This window comes from Hyla sarda, chromosome 2 (assembly GCF_029499605.1).
Source record: "Hyla sarda isolate aHylSar1 chromosome 2, aHylSar1.hap1, whole genome shotgun sequence".
In the NCBI taxonomy this organism is placed as follows: Eukaryota; Metazoa; Chordata; class Amphibia; order Anura; family Hylidae; genus Hyla; species Hyla sarda.
The window spans coordinates 288,665,299-288,688,380 of NC_079190.1; the positions used below are offsets into that span (position 1 = coordinate 288,665,299).

A 23,082-nucleotide genomic window follows, 5' to 3' on the forward strand; every position below is an offset into this window, starting at 1 on the left:
TGCAAGGTATTGATTTATTGATTAGTAGTGCTATATTAGGTTGGACAAGCTTGTGACACAGTACCCCCGAGGAAGTCGCCGAGTAGCGACGGAACGCGTGGGGCTCCGTGGCACCGTCTTGTTCTATTTGTCTGATCTTTTCCATGCCGGTCACCTCTACATGTCTACACACAGGTTGTATACACTGGTAGGATGTTTGTATGGTCAAGGTTTTCTATTTGTGCATATATTCAGTCGGCATTTATGAATTGATTCTGCTAGACTATACTATTGCATCATACTTTCCTACCTGCACATAGTGCTGTTTATTCATTGTGACACGGATGGTATATGTCATATGTTTACTGTATATTTCAGGACGGTGGTTTACTAGCTTAGGGGGTTCATGGCCCCTGGCTAGGACTGTGTTGTGACTTCCAATGAGCCTTTTTAATTGGTTTTAGAGCTTTGTTCACTATTTTGTACATGTATTAAATTTACATGTGCCTTTTTTCCTTTTTCGTACTTAATAAAATTATGGAATTCTTATAAACTAGTGGTGTGCTCTCTATAATAGTGTGCGGTCTGTTTGTCTTGTTTGGATTACACTACTGGGAAATGATCTGTACAGAGCCGGAAGTCTCAGCTAAGTTATAGATCTAGTGGCCAGAATGGAAAATGCAAGATTTCAGGTTTATTAGAAAGTATAGAAAGCAAAATAGAAAATTGAAAAAAGTCACCACTAATTCTTTAAAAATATGGTTAACAGTAAGTACAAAAGTAAATCAGGGCCAATGTGTTCTGTTCAGTGCAGCCTCTTATTGAGGAAGGTTGTACAGAGAAGACTAGTGGAGGTGTCAAGCCTCTCAAGGAGCAGTTATTGTGAAGAGTTAGCCTCCCCAGGACTGTTTAGGGTTGTTTCAGTTCCTGTAAAAAAAAAAAAAATAATTAATCTGGCAATCACCAGGTACCTCGGGGAGATGGGAAGAGAGAAAGAGATTGAAGAGGAAAACGAGTCCCATATCATCATCCTAGGTAATTACTGAGCTTCAGATCGGGCGAAAGACAAAGTGGGGAATTTTTCATTGGCTTTGGACTTTATTTTGGTGTATATTTTTTGCTTATTTGTTTCACATGTGCTATTTTGCGCAAAAGCACACAAAAAATTGCGTCTACACCAACTCAAGCAAAGCTCTAGAAAAAAGGCTTTCTTTTTCATTTTTTTTTTATATCACAGCCTTCTTTAGTGTATGTGTGTGAAATGTAAAAAAGTAAAAAAAAGTGAAAAATCCCCTCCCCCAATACAAATGAAAATTGTCTGTTTTTCCCATTTTATCCCCAAAAAGCGTAAAAAATTTTTTAATAAACATATTTGGTATCGCCGTGTGCATAAATGTCCGGACTATCAAAATATAATGTTAATTATCCCGTACGGCGAACGACGTAAACGTTAAAAAAAAAAAAAAAACGGCCGCTTTTTTGTCACATTTCATTCCAAAAAATTTTAATAAAAAATTATCGAAAAGTTTTATATATGCAAATGTGGTATCTATAAAAAAGTACAGATGACGGCACAAAAAATGAGCCCTCATACCGCCCTATATACGGAAAAATGAAAAAGTTATAGGTGGTCAAAATAGGGCGATTTTAGATTACTGATTTTGTACAAAAAGATTTTGACTTTTTTTAAGCGGTACAAAAATATAAAAGTATCTAGCCATAGGTATCATTTTAATCGTATTGATCCACAGAATAAAGAACACGTCATTTTTACCGTAAAGTGTACAGTGTGAAAACGAAACCCTCCAAAATGTGCAAAAGTGTGGTTTTCATTTAAATTTCCTCCCTAAAAAAATATTTTTTTGGGTTCGCTGTACATTTTATGGTAAAATGAGGTTTCATTACAAAGTACAATTGGTCACGCAAAAAACAAGCCCTTATATGTGTCTGTAGATGGAAATATAAAAGAGTTATGGATTTTAGAAGGCGAGGAGGGAAAAACTAAAACATTAAATTGGCCTGGTCCTTAAGGTGAAAATGGGCTTGGTCCTTAAGGGGTTAACCTTTTTGAGCCAGGGCCTGAAACAAGAGGTCTCTAGCCCACTCAGAAAAAAACAGGCCATAAAACTAAGAATAAGATAACAATTCAGCCCAGCACTTGCAATGCTTGGAGATTTGAGGTGATTTAAAGGTCAGTCGCCTAGGCCTCAACAACATGAATGTTTCAGCCCCCACTTGATCAACTAGGGGGGGGGGGGGGGCGTGTCCCTCAGAATTACCTCCCTTTGTCAAACTGTTTAAAGGGGTTGACCATTGAAAACTATCTTACCCCTATCTAAATGAAACCTGGTAATTGTTTCTGAAGCCACCAAAATGTAATCCAAAAATAGGAAAAAGTGAGGATTAAGCAAAAATAAGTAGATAACTCAAACAGATAAAGCAAGTTCTTACATATAAAAGTAAGAAAGAGCTGCTGGGAGTTGTAAATCACTGTCTATGTAGAGGACAGGAGCTTCTTCAGGGTCCTGTACAGAACACACTGTGTCCCAAAAAAAAGTAAAATTGAGCTGCCCTCACCTGGAGCAGCTATCCCTGGCACAGGTTAAGAGTAGTACAGAACATGTTGTACCTCCCTGTACTGTAGGGGGCACCACCAGACAGCCAGTCAGAGCATGCAATTTAGGAATACAGGTGTTTAACCAGTAAAATGCCCATTCTGACACGTTTCACAGATCTGGACTGTCTGTACATTGTATGTTGAGTCTGGTTTCAGGTTACAATGGTCCAGAAAAGACCATTGTATGTTACAAATATTGTATGTTGAGGCCATTGTAAGTTGAGGGACCACTGAATTAATTCACAGGCCACTTCATTATGTACATCTGTTTATTTTCTTGTTAACACAAATAGGTAACCAGCCAATCACATGGCAGCAACTGGTATTTTCACGCACAACCATCTCAAGGGTTTACAGAGAGTGGTCTGAAAAAGAGAAAATATCTAGTTAGTGGCAGTTTTTCAGACAAAAAAAGCCTTGTTGAAGTCAGAAGAGAATAGGCAGACTTGCTTGAGATGAGAGGCAACAGTAACTCAAATAACCACTTGTTACAACCAAGGTATGAAGAATACCATCTCTGGAGACATTAAACCTTTAAGCAGATGGGCTACAGCAGCAGAAGACCACATTGGGTGCCCTCAGAAGAACACATCGGGTGCCAAACCTGTATGCTAAGAAAATCTACCCCCCGACACTGGCACCCTGATGGGGTTCCCCAACACTATAACCTTTTTGAATGTCTTTCAGAATGGCCTTGATTGGATGTGCTAGGAATAATGATGGAAAATCTGGGTTTTCTTAAGAATGGAAATGTTGGATACCCTAGAGGTATTACTTGATGGTACTTTGTACCAGTTTTAAATGTGAGTGGCAAAAAGCAATAAATGCTTATAGGTAAGTGATATGCCCCGACCTACAAGACAAATTCCCTGGCTGTTTTTTGAAAATTATAAAAAATATTCCATGCTGTTCTTCAGTATATGTCCTTTCTGTATTTCTGGAACAAGATTTTGAAATAAATAATAAGAACTAAACATGGCGAGCTGTTCAACTAATCCATGGTAAGAAGACTGTAATGAGGTGTAGGTGTTGCTTCTGGGAAAACATGGAATAAGAGCTAAAAGTTCAAACTGGAAACAGTTCATACTGTTAATATGAGAACATGTAAATGAAATCCATACTACAAAGACAACTACACCAACCTTTTTGCAAAAAGACTTAATTTGACTACAGCTGGATCTATCCTTCATGAGGACCTCTACATTGAACACCATTGTGGAATTCGACCATTCTTTTCCCCAGGCCTGCCACTATTGGGTATAACTCAAATAAAGGTGAATACCGTTCCACTACATAAGAAATGTATCCCACATTGCAAACGCCACATGGCTTGCTAAGCTAAACGGAATGTGCTATCTTGTTCGGGAGCTGATGGAAGCAAGCTCAACAATCTAGAAGTGAATTTCTTGCCCAAAGGAATTATACGCATGGCGAAATTCAACATGCCAAGATGTGATTGTAATTCTGCCTTAGTGAATAGCTGTGAAATCACTAGCTTTTGCATTGCATTTGTGATTCTAGTCCACTTGTTTTGAGAGAGACTAGCTCTCCCTCAGATCCTGAGAAGATCCTAAGAAAGATGCCCTGGCTGTCCTATTGACAAAAAGTAATTGAGGTAGTAATTAAGATGCCTACAATAAAACCTGTCAAACAAAATCCAGTGTAAAACCTGTGCAAATTAATTCGACTACCAGGGACTACTTTTGGAGCCGAAGGTCAGTATCCTAGCAAAATAATACTGCCCCTTCCACTTGATGCCATACCACTGCCAAAGCTGAGGCCTAATGGGAAGTAATTTAAAAGCATCAGATATGATCTAAATGGCGTCATCAGTAGAGGAATACGTCATTATAAAACTCCTTGGATGGAATTTATGAGTTTAAACTGGGCACATGTAAAGAATGAGGCACTGAGATGCCGTAAAGGAATCTCTTTTTATTTGAAAACTTCCTCGACACCACACCTTTGGGTTTAACTCTCCACATGTCAAAAGGGGGTTGAGAAAAAGGCCCAATCAGAAAACCCTTATTTAATTCTATCTGAATCAGATTGCTCACGGTGTCTGGATCCCTTATCAATAAGAGCAGATTCCTATGTTCCAAAGTTGATTGTGGTTATGACACTAAGCCTCTATGGGACCCCTCAATGAAGCTGTTAAACAGGAATTGGACAAACAATGGGTATGGGTGACCCTGCATATACGGTATCTAGCCAGTAACCCATTGACAACTATGCTTAGTCATGCTGAATTACATAATCTTTGTGGGCAAGTCACTCTGGGGTGAGCCCTGAAACAGAACGAACATAAATGCAAAAGCCAGCATTGATTATAATAGCAGGCAGTATAGTTGTAATTATTATATATGTATTATATATCTGGGATCTACTTAACCCCTTAAGGACCAAGCGTTCTTCTGTTTCTGCACTTTAGTTTTTTCCTCCTTACATTTAAAAAATCATAACTCTTTCAATTTTGCACTTAACCCCTTCAGGACGGAGCCCATTTTGGCCTTAAGGACCGGAGCGTTTTTTGCACATCTGACCACTGTCACTTTAAACATTAATAACTCTGGAATGCTTTTAGTTATCATTCTGATTCCGAGATTGTTTTTTCGTGACATATTCTACTTTAACATAGTGGTAAATTTTTGTCGATACTTGCATCATTTCTTGGTGAAAAATCCGTAAATTTGATGAAAAATTTGAAAATTTTGCATTTTTCTAACTTTGAAGCTCTCTGCTTGTAAGGAAAATGGATATTACGAATACATTTTTTTTTGGTTCACATATACAATATGTCCACTTTATGTTTGCATCATAAAATTGACGTGTTTTTACTTTTGGAAGACACCAGAGGGCTTCAACGGTCAGCAGCAATTTTCCGATTTTTCACAAAATTTTCAAACTCAGTATTTTTCAGGGACCAGTTCAGGTTTGAAGTGGATTTGAAGGGTCTTCATATTAGAAATACCCCATAAATGACCCCATTATAAAAACTACACCCCCCAAAGTATTCAAAATGACATTCAGTCAGCGTTTTAACCCTTTAGGTGTTTCACACGAATAGCAGCAAAGTGAAGGAGAAAATTCACAATCTTCATTTTTTACACTCACATGTTCTTGTAGACCCAATTTTTGAATTTTTACAAGGGGTAAAAGGACAAAATTTTTACTTGTGTTTGTAGCCCAATTTCTCTCGAGTAAGGACATACCTCATATGTCTATGTAAAGTGTTCGGCGGGCGCAGTAGAGGGCTCAGAAGGGAAGGAGCGACAAGGGGATTTTGGAGAGTACGTTTTTCTGAAATGGTTTTTGGGGGGCATGTTACCTTTAGGAAGCCCTTATGGTGCCAGAACAGCAAAAAAAAAACACATGGCATACCATTTTGGAAACTAGACCCCTCGGGGAATGTAACATGGGATAAAGTGAACCTTAATACCCCACAGGTGTTTCACGACTTTTGCAAATGTAAAAAAAAAAAATTATAATTTTACCTAAAATGCTTGTTTTCCCAAAAATGTTTTATTTTTAAAAAGGGTAATAGCAGAAAATATCCCTAAAAATTTGAAGCCCAATTTCTCCCGATTCAGAAAACACCCCATATGGGGGTGAAAAGTGCTCTGCTGGCGCACTACGGGTCTCGGAAGAGAAGGAGTCACATTTGGCTTTTTGAACGCAAATTTTTCTCTGGGGGCATGCCGCATTTAGGAAGCCCCTATGGTGCCAGGACAGCAAAAAAAAAAACACATGGCATACCATTTTGGAAACTAGACCCCTCGGGGAACGTAACAAGGGGTTAAGTGAACCTTTCTACCCCACAGGTGTTTCACGACTTTTGCATATGTAAAAAAAATTTTTTTTTTTACCTAAAATGCTTGTTTTCCCCAAAATTTTACATTTTTAAAAAGGGTAAAAGCAGAAAATACCCCCCAAAATTTGTAACACAATTTCTCCCGAGTACGGCGATACCCCATATGTGGCCCTAAACTGTTGCCTTGAAATACAACAGGGCTCCAAAGTGAGAGCGCCATGTGCATTTGAGGCCTAAATTAGGGACTTGCATAGGGGTGGACATAGGGGAATTCTACGCCAGTGATTCCCAAACAGGGTGCCTCCAGCTGTTGCAAAACTCCCAGCATGTCTGGACAGTCAACGGCTGTCCGACAATACTGGGAGTTGTTGTTTTGCAACAGCTGGAGGCTCCGTTCTGGAAACAGTGGCGTACCAGACGTTTTTCATTTTTATTGGGGAGGGGGGCTGTGTAGGGGTATGTGTATATGTAGTGTTTTTTACTTTTTATTTTATTTTTTGTTAGTGTAGTGTAGTGTACAGTAGTTTCTCGCTGGCAGTTTGAACTGCAGCAGAAAGTTTGCGGCAGCTCAAACTTGCAGCCAGATACTTACTGTAATCCTCCCCCCATGTGAGTGTACCCTGTACGTTCACATTGGGGGGGGGGACATCCAGCTGTTGCATAACTACAACTCCCAGCATGCCCGTTGGCTGTCGGTGACTGCTGAGAGTTGTAGTTTTGCAGCAACTGTAGGCACACTGGTTATGTATCACTGAATTTGTGACCTAACTCAGTGTTTCACAACCAGTGTGCCTCCAGCTGTTGCAAAACTACAACTCCCAGCATGTACGGTGGATGGTGTACATTGACTGCTGAGAGTTGGAGTTTGCAACAGCTGGAGGCACACCGGTCGTGAAACACTGAGTTAGGTAAAAAAAAAAAACTCTAAGTTTCACAACCAGTGTGCCTTCAGCTGTTGCAAAACTACAACTCTCAGCAGTCACCGACAGCCAACGGGCATGCTGGGAGTTGTAGTTATGCAACCAGTAGATGCACCACTACAACTCCCAGCATGCACTTTAGCTGTTTGTGCAAGCTGGGAGTTGTAGTTATACAACAGCTGAAGGTACACTTTTCCATAGAAAAAATGTGCCTCCAGCTGTTGCAAAACCATAAGTCCCAGCATGCCCATAAGGGAATGCTGGGAGTTGTGGTGGTCTGCCTCCTGCTGTTGCATAACTACAGCTCCCAGCATGCCCTTTTCGCATGCTGGGAGCTGTTGTTAAGCAACAGCAGGAGGCTGTCACTCACCTCCAACGATCCTCGCCGCACAGGTCAGTCCCTCGTCGTCTCCGCCGCCGCCGCTTCTCCTGGGTCCCCAGCACCCGGGGTGCACGTCCCGCACCCGCTCACGTCCTCTGGAAGAGGGGCGGAGCGGGTTGCGGGAGTGACACCCGCAGCAGGCGCCCTGATTGGTCGGCCGGTAATCCGGCCGACGAATCAGGGCGATCGTGAGGTGGCACCAGTGCCACCTCACCCCTGCAGGCTCTGGCTGATCGGGGCCGTCTCTGATGGCCCCGATCAGCCAGTAATTCCGGGTCATCGGGTCACTGGAGACCCGATTGACCCGGAATCGCCGCAGATCGCTGGACTGAATTGTCCAGCGATCTCCGGCGATCGCCGACATGGGGGGGCATAATGACCCCCCTGGGCGATATGCCGGGATGCCTGCTTAACGATTTCAGCAGGCATCCGGCTCCGGTCCCCAACCGGCTAGCGGTGGGGACCGGAATTCCAACGGGCGTATGGATACGCCCTCGGTCCTTAAGGACTCGGAATGCAGGGCGTATCCATTGTGTCCTGAAGAGGTTAAATGCCATGATTAATACTGTGTCGACTTCCATTTCCAATATCGTTCAGCAGGCATCGCGGCATATTGCCCAGGGGGGTCATTATGCCCCCCCATGTCAGCGATGGCCGCAGATCGCTGGACAATTCAGTCCAGCGATCTGCGGCGATTCCGGGTCAATCGGGTCTCCAGTGACCCAGAATTACAGGCTGTTCGGGGCAGTCCCTGACGGCCCTGAACAGCCATAGCCAGCAGGGGTGAGGTGGCACCTCACCTTACCGGCCGACCAATCAGGGCACCTGCTGCGGGTGTCACTCCCGCAACCCGCTCCGCCCCTCTTCCGGAGGACGTGAGCGGGTGCGGGAAGTTTACCCCGCCAGCTGGGGACCCCGATCCCCGGTGTCCCTGTTGGGAATCGGGGCCTCAGGAGCGGTGGCGACGACGAGGGACTGACCTGTGTGCGGCGGCGTGGAGCAACAGTTGGAGGTGAGTGACAGCCTCCTGCTGTTGCTTAGCAACAGCTCCCAGCATGCAAAAAGGCCATGTTGGGAGCTGTAGTTATGCAACAGCAGGAGGCAGACCACCACAACTCCCAGCATTCCCTTATGGGCATGCTGGGACTTATAGTTTTGCAACAGCTCGAGGCACATTTTTTCGATGGAAAAGTGTACCTTCAGCTGTTGTATAACTACAACCCCCAGCTTGCACAAACAGCTAAAATGCATGCTGGGAGTTGTAGTGGTGCATCTGCTGGTTGCATAACTACAACTCCCAGCATGCCCATTGGCTGTCGGTGACTGCTGAGAGTTGTAGTTTTGAAACAGCTGAAGGCACACTGGTTGTGAAACTCAGTTTTTTTTTTTACCTAACTCAGTGTTTCACGACTGGTGTGCCTCCAGCTGTTGCAAACTACAACTCCCAGCATGCACCGTACATGCTGGGAGTTGTAGTTTTGCAACAGCTGGAGGCACACTGGTTGTGAAACACTGAGTTAGGTCACAAACTCAGTGATACATAACCAGTGTGCCTACAGCTGTTGCAAAACTAAAACTGAGCATGTACAGTCTGTCAGCGCATGCTGGGAGTTGTAGTTTTGCAACAGCTGGATGTGCTCCCCCTTCCCAATGTGAACGTACAGGGTACACTCACATGGGCGGAGGATTATAGTAAGTATCCGGCTGCAAGTTTGAGCTGCAGCAAATTTTCTGCCGCAGCTCAAATTGTCAGCGAGAAACTACTGTGAACTCCCGCCCGTGCGACTGTACCCTAAAAACACTACACTACACTAACACAAAATAAAAAGTAAAAAACACTACATATACACATACCCCTACACAGCCCCCCTCCCCTCCCCAATAAAAATGAAAAACGTCTGGTACGCCACTGTTTCCAAAATGGAGCCTCCAGCTGTTGCAAAACAACTACACCCAGTATTACCAGACAGCCGCTGACTGTCCAGGCATGCTGTGAGTTTTACAACAGCTGGAGGCACCCTGTTTGGGAATCGCTGGCGTAGAATACCCCTATGTCCACCCCTATGCAAGTCCCTAATTTAGGACTCAAATGCGTATGGCGCTCTCACTTTGGAGCCCTGTCGTATTTCAAGGCAACAGTTTAGGGTCCCATATGGGGTATCGCCGTACTCGGGAGAAATTGTGTTACAAATTTTGGGGGGTATTTTCTGCTTTTACCCTTTTTAAAAATGTTAAATTTTTGGGAAAACAAGCATTTTAGGTAAAAATGGTACATATGCAAAAGTCGGCAAACACCTGTGGGGTATAAAGGTTCACTTAACCCCTTGTTACGTTCCCCGAGGGGTCTAGTTTCCAAAATGGTATGCCATGTGGGGTGTTTTTGCTGTCCTGGCACCATAGGGGCTTCCTAAATGCAGCATGCCCCCAGAGCAAAATTTGCTTCCAAAAAGCCAAATGTAACTACTCCTCTTCTGAGACCTGTAGTGCGCCAGCAGAGCACTTTTCACCCCCATATGGGGTGTTTTCTGAATCGGGAGAAATTGGACTTCAAATTTTGGGGGGTATTTTCTGCTATTACCCTTTTTAAAAATGTAAAATTTTTGGGAAAACAAGCATTTTAGGTAACATTTATTTTTTTTTTTTACATTTACAAAATTCATGAAACACCTGTGGGGTATTAAGGCTCACTTTATCCCATGTTACGTTCCCCGAGGAGTCTAGTTTCCAAAATGGTATGCCATGTTTTTTTTTTTTTTTTTTGCTGTTTTGACACCCTAGGGGCTTCCTAAAGGTGACATGCCCCCCAAAAACCATTTCAGAAAAATGTTCTCTCCAAAATCCCCTTGTCGCTCCTTCGCTTCTGAGCCCTCTACTGCGCCCGCCAAACACGTTACATAGACATATGAGGTATGTGCTTACTCGAGAGAAATTGGGCTGCAAAAATTCAAAAATTGGGTCTACAAGAACATGCGAGTGTAAAAAATGAAGATTTAGAATTTTCTCCTTCACTTTGCTGCTATTCCTGTGAAACACCTAAAGGGTTAAAACGCTGACTGAATGTCATTTTGAATACTTTGGGGGGTGCAGTTTTTATAATGGGGTCATTTATGGGGTATTTCTAATATGAAGACCCTTCAAATCCACTTCAAAACTGAACTGGTCCCTGAAAAATATCGAGTTTGAAAATTTTGTGAAAAATTGGAAAATTGCTGCTGAACTTTGAAGCCCTCTGGTTTTTTTTTGTAATATACATTTTCCTTACAAGCAGAAAGCTTCAAAGTTAGAAAAATGCTAAATTTTCGAATTTTTCATCAAATTTTGGGATTTTTCCCCAAGAAAGGATGCAAGTTACCACAAAAATTTACTACTATGTTAAAGTAGAATATGTCACAAAAAAAAATCTCGGAATCAGAATTCAGAGTTATTAATGTTTAAAGTGACAGTGGTCAGATGTGCAAAAAACGCTCTGGTCCTTAAGGCCAAAATGGGCTTGGTCCTTAAGGGGTTAAAGGGGTATTCCAGAATCTTTTTTTATTTGACTATGCTACAGCAGCTGTAAAATTAGGGTAGTTCACAATATAGTGTCTGTACCTGTGTGTGACGGTTTTCTCACAATTCTTCTGTGATTATCGCCCCAATATTTATTTTTAACAGCATACAAAATTAATCATGTCTCGGGATTTACCAGGTTGCAGTGCGTCAAGACCTAACATCACAAGTCAGGTGATCAGAGGCAGTCTGTCCTGCGTCAATGGGTGTTCTTTTTTATTCAATGGGAGACACTGTCCTCGTTGCATCCAGCTGACTTAGAAAAAAGAAATCGGGACACAACTTAGAAAGGGGGTCCTCAGTATAGTGTCAGGTAGTCGTTCAGTTTCAGTGCGGCTCAGACTACAATTCCCAGAGACGCTCTGCAGCCAGACGTTTCTCTACACCATCACACATTAGAGTTGGATGCTATGGAAACGGTGTAGCGGCATGTGAAAAATTAATCGTAAATTAATCATAAAGAAAAAACACACCGGTATTCGGTATGAACCAGTATACCGCCCAGCACTACTCAAACTTACATTGTGATGCATGCCCGAATTACCCACCCACCAAAAAAGGTAAAATGTAAAGTGAATGTGAAAAAAAAAAACCTTCCTCCACAGGATTGGGAATAGGACCCTGCACCCTTTGGCAAATCTAAATTAGAAACCTAATTATAACATAATGAACTAACACCCTTAAGACAATTAATATCCCATTATGCCGACTAAATACTGTGCCAGTAGCGTGAAAGATTCTGCCTGACACTGAAGACTACCCTCAACCAGATTAACATGCCCTTGCCTAAATCCATACAGTCTTTGCATATCCACCATACCTATAGCGGTGACAGAACATTTCACTATTATCAATCCTCTGAGTGTGCCTGAGTTACATCACTAGCATACCCGAACCTGCCACTGTCTGTAGCCGACAAGTCTTGCATACCCACGTGCCTAGCGTTGTCCTGGTTTAGGTGTACCTGTCATGCCTGTGGTCATGACAGGTCTTGTGACTGTAGCCGTGACACGTCTTAGAGTAATCATTGTGCCTATAATTGTGACAGGTCTTGTGTAAACTATCATGCCTGTGGTCATGACTGACAGGTCTTTTAATAACCACCTTGCCTGTGGTCGTGACAGGTCTTTAAGTAACACCGTGCCTGTAGTCAGGACAATTTTATGTACCTCATCATGCCTGTAGTTGTGACTGGTCTATGCATACCCTTGTGCCTGTAGTCATGACAGATCTTACGTAAGCCTGTACCTGTAGTCGTGACAGGTCCCAGAACAATACTATGCCTGTAATCGTGACCGGTTAGCGTAGCACATTACACCTGTAGTCGTGAGAGGTATAAGAGGAGCCATCATATCTGTAGCTGTGACAGGTCTTTGGATGACATTATGCCTATGGTTTAAAATGTATTGCCTGCCTGATTGTGCCTGTAGTTGTGTCAGATCTTCTGTGACTATCCAAGCCTGAAATTATGAGAGTCAATTTAGTCAACCCTGTGTTTTTAACAAGTAAAATTGGAGCTTGCCCCTAAGCCTATGGTCATTTAAATACCTAGAAGAGAGATTGTTCATACATGTTACTATATATCGTGATATGAGATACCATAACTACTTAAATACTGTTATCTGCTAAATGATAGCTGTTAACTCATTACCGAGTCTCACCTGCCCACAAAGACTGGAAAACATTACCCAACAATTCTTGTATGTGGAGACGATGGAATGTAATTAACCTGGATCCTAGCAGACAACTACGTCGATCCAGACAATAAACATGGAAAAGTGATATTAACAGACACAACAGTAATTCTGTTATTATTAAATTATTATACACACAGCAATACACACATAACAACCAATATGAATAAAGATGCAATATATGCCCAAATACCACTCTTGGTCTAACAAGGATATGACCACTTGAACCTGTCAGAGCAAAATAACTATACTTTTTAACATGATGCCGCCCATATATATGACTGATCATACACACAGTTATCTGTATAAAACTTTTTTTTTTCACTCTTACAATTACCAGACTTGAAGATACCTCACGTACCTGTGATATATGTAGCATTCCAAATGTGACTTGCTGTGGCTCACGACACTCTGACCTGCACCTGCTAAACAAGGATCACAAACCCACATGAATGACATGGCATTATGCCGTGGGGATGCCCCCGCCACCCCTTAACATATGTTATTTGCCTATACAAACTCCTACCGAACCAGAAACCGTATGTGTGCCCCTTATAGCGATCACCTGCCGTGCTGTCCCCATAGTAGTCGCAACACCAATGTACCCTTACAGTACCCACTCTGACTCTGACAAGTAGCAGCAACACTGTGATCCCACCTAATGTCCTGTGCCTGACACCACCGTCTGAAAGCACTGCTGCCGACTGATACGAGGATGTCACAGGAAGACCCTGCGAGATGCTACATGCTGCTCACAGGAATTCCTGCAAGCGCAATGTCACCAACGGGGAAGACCTGTGGATAGGGGATAAGATGTTTAGTACAACTCATCCCCTATCCAGAGTAGCCCTTTACATTGCTAGTGTTGGGCCTCTTTCACACTGCCATTGGTGCCCGGCAGTGTGACGGCCGCTGCAGAATAGCAAGAGAAAAATTACAGCAATTGCCGTCTTTTTCTCCCGCTACTCATAATGGCACCTGGCAGACCCCATAATAGTAAATGGGAGCTGCCGGGACCCGTTGTTTGCTGTTGCTCCCCATTAAGAGAATGGCCGTTAAAGTCAGAAAAAATAAGTGACTTTGACGGCCGTTCTCAAAGGGGAGCAACGGCAGTGTCAAAGCAGCCTTACAGATTTGCAGCAGAAATATGACAGATCCACAGCAAGATATACACATTAGAGATAATTGTGGATTTTTATCAAAACCCATACAAAGGAAAAGTTCACCAGATGTCCAGTGCAACCAATCAGATTGTTTATTTTAATTGTCAGAGGACGTTTTAAAAATTAAAGAAAAAATCTCCCCATATATGTCATTTTTACCAAAAAGTGCACTGTGTAGATATGAAACCCCCCCCCCAAATTTGCTAAATCCCCCCCCCCAAAAAAAAACAACATTTCTTTAAATATATAAATTTTACCGAAAAATGCACTGTGTAGAAAAATGCTTTGCTGTAAAATTTGCAGTAAAAGGAGTTATGTCCTTACAAAGTACAATTGGTCACACATAAAACAAGCCCTCATATGGGTCTGTAGGTGGAAAGATGAAGGAGTTATGGCTCTTAGAAGGCAAAGAAGAAAAAATGAAAATGCTAAATTGGAGCAATGCGCCACTTTTTTTCTGGGCCCGTATTTCGATCAGTGTTTCACCCTTATTTTAGTCAGTATTAATAGTTAAAACCAGGAGTGAAAAAGACCTCCTCCTGCGATCACTTATTTCGTATCCTTTGCATAAGGGATGGGTTTTCCAAAACAGGACTACCCCTTTAATAAATCATTGCGGTGATTATGAAGATAATACTAACACCATAAGGTTTCACCCGCCTACGTCCTGTTTGATTCTTCCTCCCTGACTGCAGTTGGTCGGCTTATCGCCATACATGGCTACCTATGGAGGAGCACAGTAACGTGTATGGCCACATGCTCCTTCATAAGCAGCCATGTATGAATGATAAGCCATGCGACTGCCGGCAGGGACCGAAGACCAAGTGGGAGCAGAGCTAGGTGATGTAAGAGAACGGGGCTGTAGGGAAACCTCATGGTTTAAGTATTATCTTTATAATCACAGCAGTGATCTATTAAAAAAATGCTATAAAGTTGGCCGAGCCCTTTAATGCAGTATATACCTTGCCTAAGCCCACTTCTGTCAGCTGCACATTGCGCTTTTGAGTCCTATTACAATTTATCTTAATCTTCAGGTTCCATGATCACTCAAACGCATATAGAGGTACTGCAGAGAAATACTGTGCTATTGTTATCCAAATATAGTAAGTTCAATATGTCACAAGTTTATGACTCCCTGGTCCAGGAGTAGAAGATGCAGGGGAACCTTTATCAGGATTCTACCCTGATAATAATGCCGTAATAGCTGATATCGTTAGCGGATCATATGAGCAGGTTAAAGTGTACCTTATAGTAAGTGTTGCTCTTTATCCCCGTCCCGGCTCTCTTAGCAAGAGAGAGCGCTGCTGGAGACTCGGCCGTCTCCCCAGATCGCAGCACCGATAGTGGGCTCCGGTTTAGCGGACTGCAGCACTTCTCCTGCACTGGTGGCTAGAGATACAGGCAGCGCCCTCGTGTTGTGGCAGCGCGCGCTGTCAGAGGTTTGATTGGCAGACCGGGTAATACCGATGTACTAGGCAGATGTGGTCCAAGATTAGGATGTATGGCAGCAATGAATAAAGGTTATTATTCCGCTGGACGCATTTCAGGACCCCCCCATAGGTCCTTTCCTCAGCAGCTTAACATATATGTTTTTTTGGGGTCAGTCTCTCCTCTTTGAAACCCCTCCTCTTTGAAGATGACATCACATCCACTCCGGATTAGTAAATTAGCGATATAATTGTTGGGAATGGTACCAGAATCTTATTCTTATGTTGTTGTGAGTTGATATTAACAAAAATTGGACATATGGTTAGTTGTTCTTAGAGATATACAGGGTGGGCCATTTATATGGATACACCTTAATAAAATGGGAATGGTTGGTGATATTAACTTCCTGTTTGTGGCACATTAGTATATGTGAGGGGGGAAACTTTTCAAGATGGGTGGTGACCATGGTGGCCATTTTGAAGTCGGCCATTTTGAATCCAACTTTTGTTTTTTCAATTGGAAGAGGGTCATGTGACACATCAAACTTATTGGGAATTTCACAAGAAAAACAATGATGTGCTTGGTTTTAACGTAACTTAATTCTTTCATGAGTTATTTACAAGTTTCTGACCACTTATAAAATGTGTTCAATGTGCTGCCCATTGTGTTGGCTAGCATTTCTCCTGCAGTGTTGCTATCAGTGTGTGAAGAGTGGGAGAAGAGGGTTGCATTGACAATCCAACACAATGGGCAGCACATTGAACACATTTTATAAGTGGTCAGAAACTTGTAAATAACTCATGAAAGAATAAAGTTAAAGAGTAAAGTTAAAACCAAGGACATCATTGTTTTTCTTGTGAAATTCCCAATAAGTTTGATGTGTCACATGACCCTCTTCCTATTGAAAAAACAAAAGTTGGATTCAAAATGGCCGACTTCAAAATGGCCACCATGGTCACCACCCATCTTGAAAAGTTTCCCCCCTCACATATACTAATGTGCCACAAACAGGAATTTTATATCACCAACCATTCCCATTTTATTAAGGTGTATCCATATAAATGGCCCACCCTGTAGATAGACAAAATTATAAAAACAGAAGGAGAGCAGCACATCCCCAATATAAGGTGCACGGGTGCCGTCAGCATAGGGCCCAGGTTCAGGGATCCATAGAATAGTAGCAAATAGGCAGCAGCAACTCCATAAAGTGCAAAAAAAGTGGATTTTATTAACACAACGTGAGGCGACGTTTCGGTTTGCTCACCAAACCGGCTTGAAAATGGTTTGGTGAGCAAACCGAAACGTCGCCTCACGTTGTGTGAATAAAATCCACTTTTTTTGCACTTTATGGAGTTGCTGCTGCCTATTTGCTACTAGACAAAATTATAAATATATAGATAAGATATGCATGAATATAAATCACACATATGTATATAAAATCCAATAATCACAAAATATTAAGATATTATGCATAAAATGTATATCCTATAGACATCTCATAAAATAATTATACAGTAAGAGTACAGTATAAGACAAAAAAATATTGATTAATGAAAATAAATAAATGAACAAAAAACGGAATTAAAATACAGAATTAAAATACATAATTAAGAAATACACTATTTGACCCTATACCCTTTATATGTCTGAGAGACTGACCCCCAAAAACATATATGTTAAGCTGCTGAGGAAAGGACCTATGGGGGTCCTGAAACGCGTCCAGCTGAATAATAACCATATTCTGTGACCACCACTAACCTTGATTTATTGCTGCCATATATCCTAATCTTGGACCACATCTGCCTAATACATCAGTATTACCCGGTCTGTCAATCAAACCTCTGACAGCGCGCGCTGCCGCAACACGAGGATGCCTCCAGTATGTCTAGCCACCAGTGAAGGAGAAGGGTTGCAGTCCACTAAACCGGAGCCCACTATCATCGGCACTGAAATCTGGGGAGACGGCCGAGTCTCCAGCAGCGCTCTCTCTTGCTAAGAGAGCCGGGACGTGGATAAAGACCAACACTTACTATAAGGTACACTTTAACCTGCTCATGTGATCGGCTAACGATATCAGCTATTACGGCATTATTATCAGGGTAGAATCCTGATAGAGGTTCCCCTGCATCTTCTACTCCTGGACCAGGGAGTCATAAACTTGTGACATATTGAACTTACTATATTTGGATAACAATAGCACAGTAGATTTGGATTCCATTGTTTTTTCTCTGCAGTACCTCTATATGCATATGAGAGATCACGGAACCCGAAGATTAGGATAAATTATAACGGGACTCATTGACAAATTTTTCACTATTTTGGCTTTTTTGTAGACACCGTGGGTATAGGTTTCAATTGGGTAGCTTGGATAATGGGATCTGTGGGGACCCATCAATGTCCGTTGTGCAAAAGCTCCAGAATGGAGCACAATGTTGGTATGTATACACAGTGGTCCCTCAACATACGATGGTAATTAGTTCCAAATGAACCATCGTTACTTGAATCCATCGTATGTTGAGGGATCCGTGCTATAGTAATACAGTACAGCATAGAAAGTTATACTCAAGTGTCCCTGCCACTCCAGACCGTCACCGCTGCCCTGGATCGTCGCTGTCATCACGTCCCCGGGGGTGTCCTCGCTGCTCCGGACCGTCATCGCTGCCCTGGATCGTCGCTGTCATCACGTCCCGGGGGTGTCCTCGCTGCTCCGGACCGTCATCGCTGCCCTGGATCGTCGCTCTCCATCGCCGCTCCTATTGGATGATAGGACAGCACGTGCGACGACATGATAATGACGACGGAGAGCGATGGCCATGCAGCAGAGCCCGAAGTGGATAGTCCGGAATGTTGGGGACAGGTGAGTGACACTCACCGGACCACACGGGGCACATTAAATGGCTATCCGGTGGCAGCTGAAGCAGTCTACGTTGCCGGACTGCCTTTTATGTGATGGCCCTGACATAAAAAAGCATCGTATGTTGATGCTGCCTTCAACATGCAATGGCCTCTGAGAGGCCATCGTATGTTGAAATTATCGTATGTCGGGGCCATCGTAGGTCGAGGATCACTGTAGTCTAAAATAGCGCATACCTCTGGCTCAAAGGGGTAGATTTATCAACACCTGTATAGAGGAAAAGTCAACCCATAGCAACCAATCAGATCGCTTCTTTCATTTTAAAAAGGGCCTTCAAAAAAATAAAAGAAGCGATCTGTTTGGATCCTATGGGCAACTGGTAAACTTTTCCAGTACACGTTTTGATAAATCTCCCCCTAGGTGACTACGTCAGGCCCTTGAAATAAATGGCATCCACTGCCCTCCATTACACATGTTGACATCATGTAAAATTCAAACCCGTGAAAAAATCGGACCGCCCTAATTTTTCACCTCACACCGGCGGTTACCTGTGACTAGGGTTGCCACCCTGCCGGTATTTTACCGGCACAGCTGGTATTTTCATCTACATTCCGGGCTGTGCCGGTAAGTTTGGATGAAAAATACCGGCCATGCAATGGCCGGTATTTTTCATTCACTGACAGGGGCGGACAGAGCAGCATCCCCAGAACAGCACTTCTTTCATGACCGGCCGTACAATGCCCAGGTCTGACACCACCAGCCTGTGACAGGGAGAGCTCTGTGCGATGACAGGAAGAGATTGTACAGTGCTGGGGAGGGGGCGTGACCTCCTGTCTCCTCTCTCCCCCTCCCCCTCCTTCTCTCTGCCGTGCAGTCTTACAACCCTCCATAGGCAGAGCAGGGAGGGGAGAGGAGAAGAGGCCATGTATCCTGTCTCCATCTGCAGCGCAGGGTGGGTGAGTGTCTGTGTATATATGTGTCTGTATGTGATTATATGTGTCTGTATACATGTGTCTGTGTATATATGTGTCTGTATGTGATTATATGTGTCTGTATACATGTGTCTGTGTATATATGTGTCTGTATGTGATTATATGTGTCTGTATACATGTGTCTGTGTATGTGTCTCTATGTGTCTGTGTATATATATATGTGTGTGTGTGTGTGTAGGGGGGGGGGGGGGGGGTAAACTGCCTAATCTGGGGGACAACTATGCTGCCTGATCTGGGGGACAACTATGCTGCCTGATCTGGGGGACAACTATGCTGCCTAATCTGGGGGACAACTATGCTGCCTAATCTGGGGGACAACTATGCTGCCTAATCTGGGGGACAACTATGCTGCCTAATCTGGGGGACAACTATGCTGCCTAATCTGGGGGACAACTATGCTCCTAATCTGGGGGACAACTATGCTGCCTGATCTGGGGGACAACTATGCTGCCTGATCTGGGGGACAACTATGCTGCCTGATCTGGGGGACAACTATGCTGCCTAATCTGGGGGACAACTATGCTGCCTAATCTGGGGGACAACTATGCTGCCTAATCTGGGGGACAACTATGCTCCTAATCTGGGGGACAACTATGCTGCCTGATCTGGGGGACAACTATGCTCCTAATCTGGGGGACAACTATGCTCCTAATCTGGGGGACAACTATGCTCCTAATCTGGGGGACAACTATGCTCCTAATCTGGGGGACAACTATGTTCCTAATCTGGGGGACAACTATGCTGCCTAATCTGGGGGACAACTATGCTCCTAATCTGGGGGACAACTATGCTCCTAATCTGGGGGACAACTATGCTCCTAATCTGGGGGACAACTATGCTGCCTAATCTGGGGGACAACTATGCTCCTAATCTGGGGGACAACTATGCTGCCTAATCTGGGGGACAACTGGGGGACAACTATGCTCCTAATCTGGGGGACAACTATGCTCCTAATCTGGGGGACAACTATGCTGCCTAATCTGGGGGACAACTATGCTGCCTAATCTGGGGGACAACTATGCTGCCTAATCTGGGGGACAACTATGCTGCCTAATCTGGGGGACAACTATGCTCCTAATCTGGGGGACAACTATGCTCCTAATCTGGGGGACAACTATGCTGCCTAATCTGGGGGACAACTATGCTGCCTAATCTGGGGGACAACTATGCTGCCTAATCTGGGGGACAACTATGCTGCCTGATCTGGGGGACAACTATGCTCCTAATCTGGGGGACAACTATGCTGCCTAATCTGGGGGACAACTATGCTGCCTAATCTGGGGGACAACTATGCTGCCTAATCTGGGGGACAACTATGCTGCCTAATCTGGGGGACAACTATGCTGCCTAATCTGGGGGACAACTATGCTGCCTGATCTGGGGGACAACTATGCTGCCTGATCTGGGGGACAACTATGCTGCCTGATCTGGGGGACAACTATGCTGCCTAATCTGGGGGACAACTATGCTGCCTAATCTGGGGGACAACTATGCTCCTAATCTGGGGGACAACTATGCTGCCTGATCTGGGTAACAACTATGCTCCTAATCTGGGGGACAACTATGCTCCTAATCTGGGGGACAACTATGCTCCTAATCTGGGGGACAACTATGCTCCTAATCTGGGGGACAACTATGCTGCCTAATCTGGGGGACAACTATGCTCCTAATCTGGGGGACAACTATGCTCCTAATCTGGGGGACAACTATGCTCCTAATCTGGGGGACAACTATGCTGCCTAATCTGGGGGACAACTATGCTCCTAATCTGGGGGACAACTATGCTGCCTAATCTGGGGGACAACTGGGGGACAACTATGCTCCTAATCTGGGGGACAACTATGCTCCTAATCTGGGGGACAACTATGCTGCCTAATCTGGGGGACAACTATGCTGCCTAATCTGGGGGACAACTATGCTGCCTAATCTGGGGGACAACTATGCTGCCTAATCTGGGGGACAACTATGCTCCTAATCTGGGGGACAACTATGCTCCTAATCTGGGGGACAACTATGCTCCTAATCTGGGGGACAACTATGCTCCTAATCTGGGGGACAACTATGCTGCCTAATCTGGGGGACAACTATGCTGCCTAATCTGGGGGACAACTATGCTGCCTAATCTGGGGGACAACTGGGGGACAACTATGCTCCTAATCTGGGGGACAACTATGCTCCTAATCTGGGGGACAACTATGCTCCTAATCTGGGGGACAACTATGCTCCTAATCTGGGGGACAACTATGCTCCTAATCTGGGGGACAACTATGCTCCTAACCTGGGGGACAACTATGCTGCCTAATCTGGGGAAAAACTACCCGGCCCTCCACAATATTTTTAGTTTCTCATGTGGCCCCATGGGATAAATAATTGCCCCCCCCCCCATTCCTCCTCAACCCCTGGACATTCCTTAACCTGGAGCCGCCCGGGGAAAGGAGAAAGTGAAGACAAGAGACTGGTGAGACCTCTCTGCAAAATTGTGTATTTAATGCAGTGTTTCCCAACCAGGGTGCCTCCAGCTGTTGCAAAACTATTACTCCCAGCATGCCCAGACAGCCTTTGGCTGTCCGGGCATGCTGGGAGTTGTAGTTTTGCAATAGCTGGAGGCACCCTGGTTGGAAAACACTGATTTAATGTTTTAATGTGTGAAACTATCTGCTGCGCTCTGTATCTAATCCTGTCATGTGTGATACTGTCTGCTGAGCCTGTGTATCTAATTCTGTCATGTGTGATACTGTGAGCTGAGCCTGTATATCCAAATCTGTCATGTGGGATATGAGCCTGTGTATCTAATCCTGTCATGTGGGATACTGTCTGCTGAGCCTGTATATCCAAATCTGTCATGTGGGATACTGTCTGCTGAGCCTGTGCATCTAAATCTGTCATGTGGGATACTATCTGCTGATCCTGTGCATCTAAATCTGTCATGTGTGATACTGTGAGCTGAGCCTGTGTATCTAATCCTGTCATGTGTGATACTGTCTGCTGAGCCTGTGCATCTAAATCTGTCATGTGTGATACTGTCTGCTGAGCCTGTGTATCTAATCCTGTCATGTGCGATACTGTCTGCTGAGCCTGTGTATCTAATCCTGTCATGTGCGATACTGTCTGCTGAGCCTGTATATCCAAATCTGTCATGTGGGATACTATCTGCTGATCCTGTGCATCTAATCCTGTCATGTGTGATACTGTCTGATTAGCCTGTTTATCTGACGTTGCGCAGGGGGACGTCACTCGTCATCAGAGAGAGCCAGCGTTGCTGTCGCGCACCACCACTACCGCCGCCGCTGGCATAAATAGGGTTTTGGTAGGTATTCTCTAAATGTAAATTTTTTTGTGCGATATAGGAAAATCCCCCCCGCATATATATTGTATCCCTCCAATCCCCTATGCCATTTCTTAAACCCCCCTCCCATCCCCCATGCCATTTCTTAAACCCCTGATCCCTCAGCCCCTGTGCAATCTGGCCCCTCCCCTTTTGTAGCTCCACCCCCACATAGCCACACCCATGACCGGTATTTTTCTGAGGGAAAGGTGGCAACCCTACCTGTGACAGAAACACAACCGCAGTATTCACCCCATTATCTAGCGCTCTACTCCTTGTCATGGACCTCCAGTCCAGCAGAGGTCGCTCCATGCACCGGCTCCGCCCTAATCTTTCAGTGGAAGCGCCCACTGTTCCCGGGCTTTCTA

General features: G+C 44.1%; 1 long non-coding RNA gene across 2 annotated transcripts; it reads right to left on the reverse strand.

Annotated features, from left to right (window-relative positions):
* Window positions 1–1,562: 1,562 nt before the first annotated feature.
* On the reverse strand, window positions 1,563–23,073 carry LOC130356214 (uncharacterized). 2 transcript variants are annotated; one of them, XR_008888814.1, is made up of 4 exons: window positions 22,937–23,073; window positions 13,314–13,377; window positions 11,395–11,510; window positions 1,563–2,961 (listed from the first exon to the last, which is right to left on the reverse strand). It is a non-coding gene; the product is annotated as an uncharacterized LOC130356214 (long non-coding RNA). The 2 variants fall into 2 exon arrangements; XR_008888815.1 differs by having other exon boundaries at window positions 11,395–11,514.
* Between the last annotated feature and the right edge of the window lie 9 nt (window positions 23,074–23,082).